Below are 10,675 nucleotides of genomic sequence, written 5' to 3'. Positions count from 1 at the left end.
CACTGTACACCTGGCGACCGTGTCAGCGTGCACTGCGCCCGGCCCGCCACAGGAGTCGCTAGTGCGCGATGGGACAAGAACATCCCTGCCGGCCGAACCCTCCCCTAACCTGGACGACGCTGGGCCAATTGTGCGCCAACCATGGGTCTCCCAGTCGCGGCCTTAGACCACTGCGCCACTCGGGAGGCATAGTGTCTAATATTTAACATGATAGAAATAGGAAACAGAGAAAGTCAGGGTAGCCTATAATTAAGACATTCGAGAGTGCCCATCCCTGCAAGTTAAAAAGCCGTACAATTTAAATTCTGCATAATGGCACAGCATTTCATAAACTTTACTGTGGGAAAGTTGTTGATATGCTTCAGTTTGCTGCCATATTACTGGTTTCACATTTGTTTCCAGCGATTATAAGGTAAAATATATCTAAAACAAGTGTAATTATATATACAATTCCCTTATCCAAATGGATTACTAATTTACCTAGCTGTAATCAATAGCTCTTATCAAGTTGTAAATTAAAGTGCATGGAGAATGGTGTTATTTTTTATTTTTTTAATTAAGTAGATGCTTTTTCCACTTGGAACTGGCAGGTTCGCTAGACCTTATTCATAGTTTCCTAGCGCGTAAAGGTGATGAAATTATCAGGGAATTAAGTCAAGGTCAGAATACGGTGTATAAGTAGACACACCTCTGCCACACCTTCATTTATTCGAGCTCCACCTCAAACGAATAGTGAGTGGGTGAATAGCACGCTATTCTCATGCTTAAATTCAAGGTCAGAATATGCATAGAGAGAAAAGCACATAAAAAGGGAATTATGTTCCATTTATGCGTGCTTAACTCGGGTCGGAATCGGGCCCCTAGTTACTAAGCTGGTTGTTCCCTATGAGTGGAGGGAGTTATCCTGTCCCCAGACAGACACCTGCTCTGTGTAGGCAGGAGAGCCTCAACACAACTACTGCTGCCCCATCATGAGTACAATCTACAACCTACAGCCCCACACACCTGTTTACACCATTGATGAGCAAAAAATATGACATAGCAAACAAATAGCAAAAAAAACAAAAACAAAGTGCTTCAATTATGCCGATATGGATATACAGAAATATAAATTGTTGCGTTTATTCGATGGGTTTTTATAAGTTTCAACTCAGAAAAGGTTATTGAGTATTGGTTTCAACTATAGTTACATTGTGTCGCCACAGACAGCTAGATGAAGTTTGGTTGGTCTTCTCTGTATATCCGCTATGAAGATGTCAAACATTGTATCATACAAAAATGAGTATACTGTTATGATTGTCCAAGGACAATGGTTTTTGATGAATTACTATAGTACTTTATTCAGCCACACTTCAAGGTGAAGAATACAAATATTTTAGAATGATTTCTTCCTTCATGAGGGAAAGGGAGACTGAAATCTTTGTGATTTTTGTATCATTCCAAACACAGCCTACATTTAATAATTTGGATTTCAAACAGTTTTGATAGATTTCTTCCTGCTTTCTACTTTCCTAGGATTTGAAACTGTATAGTTTAGGGTAATTTCACATTGAATGAGCATTTAGTTCTTTATCACACGTTTTGGTATCTTCATCTACAACTTTTACTCATTCTCTCTACTTCTCCTCTCTTACTGTAAGACATGACCTGCTCTAAGACATACAGCTGAAGGACTCAACTCTATTTGACGAGAACATCCGTCCTCTATGTCTGACAGATTGTCTCTTCATTTAGTGGCCCTTTCTTAGTGACTTCCCAGGGTAAAGTTCGTTTCAACAGCCATCCATGCTGAGATGAAAAGAGGCTTTAAGTATCCCAGTGCATCTGTTAATAACATCATGCCATGAATGACCCTCCCTGGCAGTGTATTATTTTTCTCTGCTAATTGGTAGTTACAGTCCTTGGACCATACAGTGTGATGATTATGATGATTCTAATACTCACGGCCAAGTCTGCCTCAGCTTCATTATATCCTATGGCAGTAGCCGCTTTTGGGTGATTACACTTATTACACACCCTAGGTCGAGGGCTTCTCACACCAAGGAGGATGGGGATTTTTAAAGCAACTTTATTCCTACTAAGCATCATTTGCAAAGCACCTCTCCCTGGACAGCAGTTTACTGGCCTTCTAGTCCACTGGTCTTCAACCTTAGTGTACCTACAGTTCAGTCAGGATCGGACTAGTAGACTCCTATGGGGCCTGTCTGACTAACTCTATCTAAGCAGTCATTGATTGTTCAGTGAAGTACTGATGTGGAATGTAAATCAGCATTATTCTCTGCCATTTGAGTTAATTATCCATGGTCCATGACCTGTGGGGTGTTATGGAGTATTGAACCTGCAACCTTCACAACCACTCTGTTTTCCTGGATAGACAACAGATGTAATTAGGTCCCTTGGTTTGCACAGGGGAATCATACTCTTAATCAAACACCAGGGTTTGACTCAATTAGAGAGCTGTGCTACATATGAGCATGTCCATTTCCTCCAATCAAACGAATCACCCCTACATCACATATGGAATTCTACCAATGAGAAGATTGGATGGAGAAATATATTTGAGCTTTCTTGGAACTGAATGGCTGTCTTGGAATTGCCCATGTTGGTCAAACGTTTACATTTGTATCAAAGGTTAAAACCACTTTTTTTCACTTTTAGCGAGAACATTGACTTAGTAAGTAACTGATTCAGGGAAGAGTATGGCACTGTGTTTGATGATGAGCTTTTCATTACAAGATGACAAGCTATGAATGCCACAGTTGGAGAGACTTTCCTCTGCTCTGTAGGTTAACTATAAACTAACCTGATATGACAGGTAGGTGCAGTTCATGTCATGTTTATAACACAGGTTTGTATGGTTAATGACTTGACCAATGATTCAGTTCACTTGTTACCCAGAATGACCATTACATTGATAAGTGTTATTTACTATACTGGCTGAACCAATTATGATGTATTGTATGCATGTCAAGACTTGCTGTACATAATCCCTCTATATTTTTGACATTTTAAATGTTCAAGACGTCCTCTGAAATATGTTACTACTACAGCATGTTTGTTTTCAGCTTCCACACAGTGAGATTCTAATGAAGTGCCTGTATCGTAAGGGTAAAGATTGATGCCTGTATCGTAAGGGTAAAAGTTGATGCCTGTATCGTAAGGGTAAAAGTTGATGCCTGTATCGTAAGGGTAAAAGTTGATGCCTGGATGGGGTGAAATTGATCATAATAATCAATGCATAAAATGAGCATGAGTGTATAGTCAACCATGTTTGATGTTCCTGTGAGATGCAGCTGTATGCACGGACTGTTGATTTGTTCTCATGCCTATATACACAGTGCCTGCACCATGCATGCAAAGAATGACAATAGTACTTTTGTACATACCGGTTGGTATTAGTTTTCTTCTTGCTAATAAAATAAAGATCCATGCCATCTGGTTTTTAAGTCTTCTTTCTGAGTGTGTTTGTTAAGATGCCTTAATTCTGAGAATGAATGTGTCTTAATGATGGTCATCAACAGCACACAGTGGGTCCCATAGTGTGAAAGGTTTTCAGTTGTAATACCTCCTGAAATCATCAAGCTCACAGGCAGGATTACGAAAGATTAGGAATATAATATTTTGGTTTCTAAGTGTTTTTGGATGAGATAAATGAAAACCAGCAGATGCTTGATTTAGTTAATAATTCCAGGTTTTAGAGGGGGAAAAGAGAGCTCTGTGTTTTGTATATGAGCCAAGTTGAATAGTGCACTATTGTTTATTTCTCATATCTGGGCTATCATAGCAGCTGTAAAAAGGTTAGGCCTACATTTAAATCAGACATAAAATAATTACTGATCCAGTAATAGGTTGCCCATACACCCAAGTAGAGAGAGAGACACCCAGGTATAGATAGAGAAAAAGAGAACCAAGGAGCACATTGAGAGGATGTGAGAATAATGGAGCCTGATGATGAAGCGTCATCATTGCCTAGTGACTCTCCTAGCAACAGGAAACATCTGCTTCTGCGAGGACCAATGAGGTTGTAGAGAGAATGGTGTTGTTGCTTGTTGCACAGAAAATGATATTTTAAGACCCTAGGAGTGTTGCGTACTCTGAAGGGATTATTAAAACGAAGATACGGTGACTGGGTGTGAAGCGCAAACTTCAGGCAGAGCTTGGAGCGGGATAATTGGCACAGACGGTAAATGTCGCAGCAACGGACGGTCATACATTGGACAGACACATCCAGAAGAACGCATTATCTTCATAGGCTGCCTACATCTAAAAGGACTGCTGATTTGCTGAAGTGCGGTAATTTTCCTTATTGATGTGATTATATTTTATCAAATGGGTGGGTTATTCTTACAAATGGGTGACATTCCAAACTGATAGAGATAGCTAAGTAGCATTAAGACATCATCATTGCATGGTATCATCGTCATCATCAACATAATCATAAAGATCAATCAGTTGCATGATATTTTTTGTCACATGTCCAAGCAGGTGAATGCATTATTTGTGTTACAGGTATTTTGTTTGATACCTTGAATAGGAATATTACAGTTCCACTGTGCCTAACTGCAGTGGGAGTAAAATAACGTGTTATAGCAGGTGTCATTCAGCTGAAAATGCACTAATCAGTGCAATATCAGAAACTCTCTGTCTCGTTTCTCTCTCTGTGTCACACACACACACACACACACACACACACACACACACACACACACACACACACACACACACACACACACACACACACACACACACACACACACACACACACACACACAGACTACCCACGCATGTACTCAACCCAATTTCTTTGTAAATAGCCTTGTGTGGGGAAATGGCAATGGCTGTAAAGATTTCAGCTTCGCCTACAAAGCACATGCTGCAGAAAGAAGACCAAAAGCTGTTTTGATATGAAAAAATGAATCTGTTTAATATGGCCATGATAAATAGCCTATGCAGTGAGATGACATCTGAGTAAACATAGCCCACATTTTCAAATTGTGCAACATATCTAGTCTATGTTTTTATGGTTATTATGAGCTACAGATTAAAACATTTTGTGTGTGACTTACAACTTTAATAAAACAGGTGTCTCTCTCCAATTTCTTATTTTCTCCTTATCTCTCATTCTCCTCCACTAGAGGCCCTTGAAGGCAATGTGTGAGGCTCAGAGAGCAGCCCAAGGAATCAGGACCCCAGTCAGACAACTCATTTGTGGCTCTGGGCTGTCATCATCAGGTAATGTACCGTTGCGTGGATATGACTCCACTACTGCTGGGGCTGTTATATAATTCTGTGTCACTCCACTAACCACATAATCTCTCCTCACTAATGTGTTCAAAGGAAGAGCTTTATCAAGGTTGTAATTGCATTTTTCCTGATTGTGCTTCAAGCAGTCGATTCCCTTGAATAGAGATCAAACCATTCAACAACGTCGAAAGTTGCCTACTTCAAGAGGAAATATGCGGAAGAGGAGGATTTACATGGCGACCTACATGGATATTTTCAAAAAGTACGAACTGCTTTGTTTGTGTTTACATGTTCAGCCATCAATCTGTCATCCTATGACATGACACTTTAGATGTGTCTGTCTCATAACCACAACCTCTTTTTCTCCAGCACCTGATACGTCAGGAGGATCGCAGCTGCATCCTCAAGCTCTCCTTGGAGAAGCTGAGATTCCTGGAGGACCCTGAAGCGTACCTGCGACGCTCTGTGCTCATCAACAACCTGTTGAGGAAGATCCACCATGAGGAGAAGGAGGTGGAGGGGGAGGTGGAGGAGGAAGAGGAGAGGCAGGGGACCTGTGACAGGGGCCCAGGCGGCCAGCTGCTGCTCTACCCAGACAGGAAACGTGTGAAGATGGTGGTGGCAGACTGCTGCTCTCAGTCCTTTGGGTTGGAGGAGATACCCCACTACCACCTGGTTCCCTACCCCTCCCCCACATGCCTCTACGGCCTAGGCACATGTCCCAGCAACTCCCCTGGCCACGGGGCTCAAGTCCTGCTCTACAAACTGGATGATAATGGGTGACTGTGACTTGCTGCCAAAGTACGGGTAGAAATTGATATGGACCATGCACATCGAAGTAATTGGCAGGGAGTGGTTCGGTGACAGAACCCCCTATTCACTCAGAGCTGCATTCTGCATCCTGCAGTCTGACACTATCTACATGCAAATGGGAGGCTACGGCTTCTCCTGTGTGATTTCTGACAAGGTCAACAGAGCAAGAGTCCAAATCAGGGTCTGTCTTATAAGGGCATCTTTGTTACAGCGTGAATGCTTTTACAAGCTGATGTGAGAGACAGAGATTCCTTGCAGGAATTTGTTTTAATGGTCATTGCTAATGTAAACCTTAAGGGATACATATAGTACAACTCATGCACCTTGCCTCTACACTACTCTCTAAGAAAAAAAGGTGCTATCTAGAACCTTAAATGTTTCTTCAGCTGTCCCCATAGGAGAACCCTTTGAATACTTTTTTGGGGTTCCAGGTAGAACCCTTTTGGGTTCCATGTAGAACCCTCTACATGGAACCCAAAAGGGTTCTACCTGGAACCTCAAACGGTTCTACCTGGAAGCAAAAAGGGTTATCCTATGGGGACAGCCGAAGAACCCTTTTGGAACCCTTTTTCTAAGAGTGTAGAGAAACAGACAAGGTTTGTGTTTGGAGGTTTGGATGTTTGCTAGTATGCTTGTGTGACCACAATCAAACTACTCTGTTGTGTATTTGAACATTTTTATATTTCACTAAACATATCTCTAATGTTAAATGATAGACTACTTATCAGAAGCTTGTAAAACATGATTGAAATGCATATGGGAAAAACAAATTCAAATGAAACTCATGATGGCATATTTGTTGAAGAATTACGCATTATGCATTTGATATAGAGGTTTTGGTGTAAGAACTCTCTGGGCGAATCAATTGTTACCCGTTTCTGTCATAGTAATGCATGTAATGTTTTTTTTCTCCTGTGTCTGTGTTCTTTCCTACAACACTTTGCTGCCCTCCAGTGGTCAAGTCTAGTGTGTGAATTTTGGGGGCTATTCAGTACTGTGCATCATTCTGACATCAATATTTATATTTTCTTGTCTGTTTAAATTAGCTCTGTAGCTCAAGCATCTGTTTTGAGGTTGAATCTATTCAGGCCAAGAGAAATAAAGCAGAAAAGTAGGCCATTTCACAGCCTCGTCTAAAAATGTGCCAGTTTTAATGTAATTAAATAATTTTCATTCTCAAAGAGACCTAACCCTGTTTAGTGCTTGTTACTCATGCTCCAAGAATACACTAACTTGATTCAGCAACAGCACATTGGCATTATTGCTTTCTTTGACTATGCCCATGTCAAACAATTCCCTGTTTTTTCTAGCTAACTTTAATATTTTTCTGTAGATTTCTCAGTTTTATGTGTCAGGCAAACAATGTTAAGATAAATAACCTATTTATGAATAGGTTGACTTCATTATCTTGTTTTTATTATTTTATTTTCAAATTTGTGCAACTATGTGGATATCAATTGCTATTGTCCTATTTTTTTCTGTATTTGAGTATTGGTAGTTGAGTGTGTTGAGTGTAAGGTTTGTTTTTCCATTATTGTTAAACGTCATACAAACTACAGACTAAACTATAATTTTAAATGCTACTTTTCAACACAATATTTTACTGTATGAAATGTATATTTGGAAGAAAATTTACATAGGCCTATTCCTTATTAAAGATAAGCTATTTTGCCAAAATACTTAAGTAGCACCATGAATCTGTCTTTTTTTCAGGTGATTGCTAATGCTATAAAATAAAGTGTGTAAATTGACACTGCCATTATGTGTTGGAGTGATTATTGGTACTCTGATGAGCTACAGAGCATCCACTGGTCAGACTATGTTAGAAGAGGGACTCTGACAATTCAAGGATATTATGATGTTTCATTCATCCATAGGCCCATCTTCTACACTATGGAAGCAAATGTATTTAAAGGGACAAGATAAAACGATTAGATAAAAGCGTGTGTCAATACCCATGATTTGACCTGTTTAAATTGTGAAGCGCGTCCACAGCACCGCGAAAGAGGGTGCGTTCGTAAATTCGCTCTGGCTATCTACTCCAATTTCAGAGCACTCTCACAGTGTTGCCAACTTATATTTAGCGATTATTCAGACCCCTCTAGCGACACATTTTCAAAAAAATCGACTAGCGACTTTTTCTGGTGTTATTGGAGACTTTTGGAGACTGACGTGAAAGCACGTATCGTTCTTACTCTTCTCAACGAGCAGCGGGTGCTGCCGTGGGCCCCACCCCCGTCCCAAAGCACTCACAGGGGGCCCAGTCCTCGCACAGCAGTCCCTCCCAGCTGCAGTCAGAGCAGGAGATGTTCACCCATCCGCATCCAGACTGCAAATGAATCGCGCATGCGGGAAGCCGCCGCTGGCTGATCCCGCCCTGGCTTACATTCAGGGCGGGATGTAAATGTAAAATGTTCTTTGTCTAAAATAAATCACTGCATTTGACTCACACAGCCTCAGTCATTTACTCACCTCGTCCACTGTGTGTGTGCCTCTCTGTGACATAAGCTAAACATCTAGCTGGCTAGCTCATCATGTCTCAGTCTAAACTGTACACTCAAAAATAAAGAAAGGAGTGGGAATCAAACCCTGAATTCAAAGGCTGGTTGAAGCCGTTTATTGGAGATGATACACGGGCATACTGCCTGTATTGTAAGGTTGATTTCTACGCCAAACTTAGTGATGTAAAAGAAGACATGACAACTTAAAAACATACTCAAAAGGCAAAGCCTTATAACAGTTCCACCCAAAACAAGCTGCCATTTATGGTTAAAAAAATTGACTCTGCAAAAAAGGCGGAGGCCACCATGGCATTAGCTATCGCTGTAAACTGTTCCATGCTGGCATGTGATCACATTGGAGAAGCATGTAGAGCTGCTTTCTCAGACTCCACTGCTGCTACCCACTTCAAAATGCACAGGACAAAGTGCACAGAAATGATTAATGGTGTTCTAGCACCATACTTTCTGAAAAAGTTGGTCGCAGATGTGGGTGACCAGCGTTTCAGCCTCCTCCTTGATGAGTCCACGGATGTAAGTGTTTCTAAGTACCTGGGGGTTGTGATAAGGTACTTTAGTGACACCAAGCAGACAATTGTATCAACATTTCTGGGGCTTGTTGAGTTGGAGGGAGGAGATGCCAAATCTATAGCCCGTGCTGTTGTGGCTTTCCTCGAGAAGTGTTGCCTTAAAAAAGAGAAACTCCTGGGGATAGGGACTGACAATGCCTCTGTTATGACGGGGATTAACAATGGGGTCCATAAAGTCCTGAGGAGTATGGCCTCAAAGATCTGGTTCTTATTCGCTGTGTGTGTCACTCTCTGCAGCTTGCTGTAAGTCATGCTTCCAATGACAACATCCCCCGTAGTGTGGAGTACTTGGTACGAGGTTTTTAGTGTCTCCAAAGCGCAGGGAGGCCTACAAGGCCATATGTGAGACCATCAACTGTGGGGAGAAACCTTTACAGATAACCAAGGTGTGTGCCACACGTTGGCTCTCCATTGAACCTGCGGTTTCACGCATTTTGGACCAGTGGGAGGAGCTTAGGCTGCATTTCGCAGTCACCAAGTCCAGTGAACACTGCTACATGGCTGAGATTTTATACTCCATGTACAGTGATCCTCAAAACATATTGTATCTGACTTTTTTGAAGTCAGTGCTGGGTGAGGTACAGTTGATCATCAAGGCTTTTGAGGGAGAGCAAGTAGATCCTCTTAAGCTACTTGACAGCTTGGTTAGCCTGATCAAGTCTGTGAGCAGCAGGGTGCTGAATCCACTGGCAAATGTTAATGTACTCAAAGGGCCAATAGATGGATACATCCGTCCCAAACCGTACCTTGGTTACCTTTTTGAGTCAAAGGCAGCTGAGCTCCACCTTGCGCCTGAGGATGAAAACAATGTCCGAAAGCGGTGTGTAGCCTTCACCATCTCCCTCACTAATTAGTTGAGGGTGAGACTGCTGGACAACATCGAAGCATTGCAGTACATGTCCGTTTTCAATGTGGAGGAAACTAAAGCACAATAAGAGCCCTGGAGAAATAGAAAAAATAGCCAAGCTCCTTGGCTACTCCCCTGTAGAGATAGACAAGATTGTCCAGCAATGGCGTGCCATCCATTTTAGTAAATGGAATGAGACAAAAAACACACTGGGCTTCTGGAATGAGATTTGGAAGTTCAGGGATGCAGCTGATATCAACCCGTTTCAAGAACTTGCCATGACTGCTGTGTCTGTGTTGTCCTTGCCACACTCGAATGCTGAAGTCGAGAGAGTATTCAGCCAGATGAGTGTGGTAAAAAGCAAACATAGAAATCGGATGTCCTTGCAGACCCTTAACTCCATCCTGTACATTCGATATGGACTGAAGCTGTCTGGTGAGGCTTTCTATGACCACCAGCTGCCTGATAATGTTTTGCAGCTTTTTGGCACATCAGCTGCTTACTCATTTAAGTCAACTCCCTCAGTTGCCAAACCTGCCATAGAGAGCCTTGACCAAAATGACGATGACCCACTCTTTCTGTGAGCCAGCACAGCCTGTGTGTGTGTGGAGGGGGGTCTGAAAAAAACAAACAATTAACCTGAATTAGGGCCAGACTAGTTACCATCATTTTCTCACATTGTC

General features: G+C 41.7%; 1 long non-coding RNA gene across 2 annotated transcripts; it reads left to right on the top strand.

Moving 5' to 3' along the window:
• The first annotated feature begins 4,000 nt into the window (after positions 1–4,000).
• On the top strand, positions 4,001–6,473 carry LOC121539358. Of its 2 annotated transcripts, none has more exons than XR_005995356.2 (4): positions 4,001–4,293; positions 5,136–5,232; positions 5,391–5,506; positions 5,614–6,473. It is a non-coding gene; the product is annotated as an uncharacterized LOC121539358 (long non-coding RNA). The 2 variants fall into 2 exon arrangements; XR_005995355.2 differs by having other exon boundaries at positions 4,003–4,288.
• The last annotated feature ends 4,202 nt before the right edge of the window (positions 6,474–10,675 follow it).

This window comes from Coregonus clupeaformis, chromosome 25, assembly GCF_020615455.1.
Source record: "Coregonus clupeaformis isolate EN_2021a chromosome 25, ASM2061545v1, whole genome shotgun sequence".
Lineage (NCBI taxonomy): Eukaryota > Metazoa > Chordata > Actinopteri > Salmoniformes > Salmonidae > Coregonus > Coregonus clupeaformis.
The sequence above is the reverse complement of the archived record's forward strand: the minus strand, read 5'-3'. Positions and strand labels throughout refer to the sequence as shown.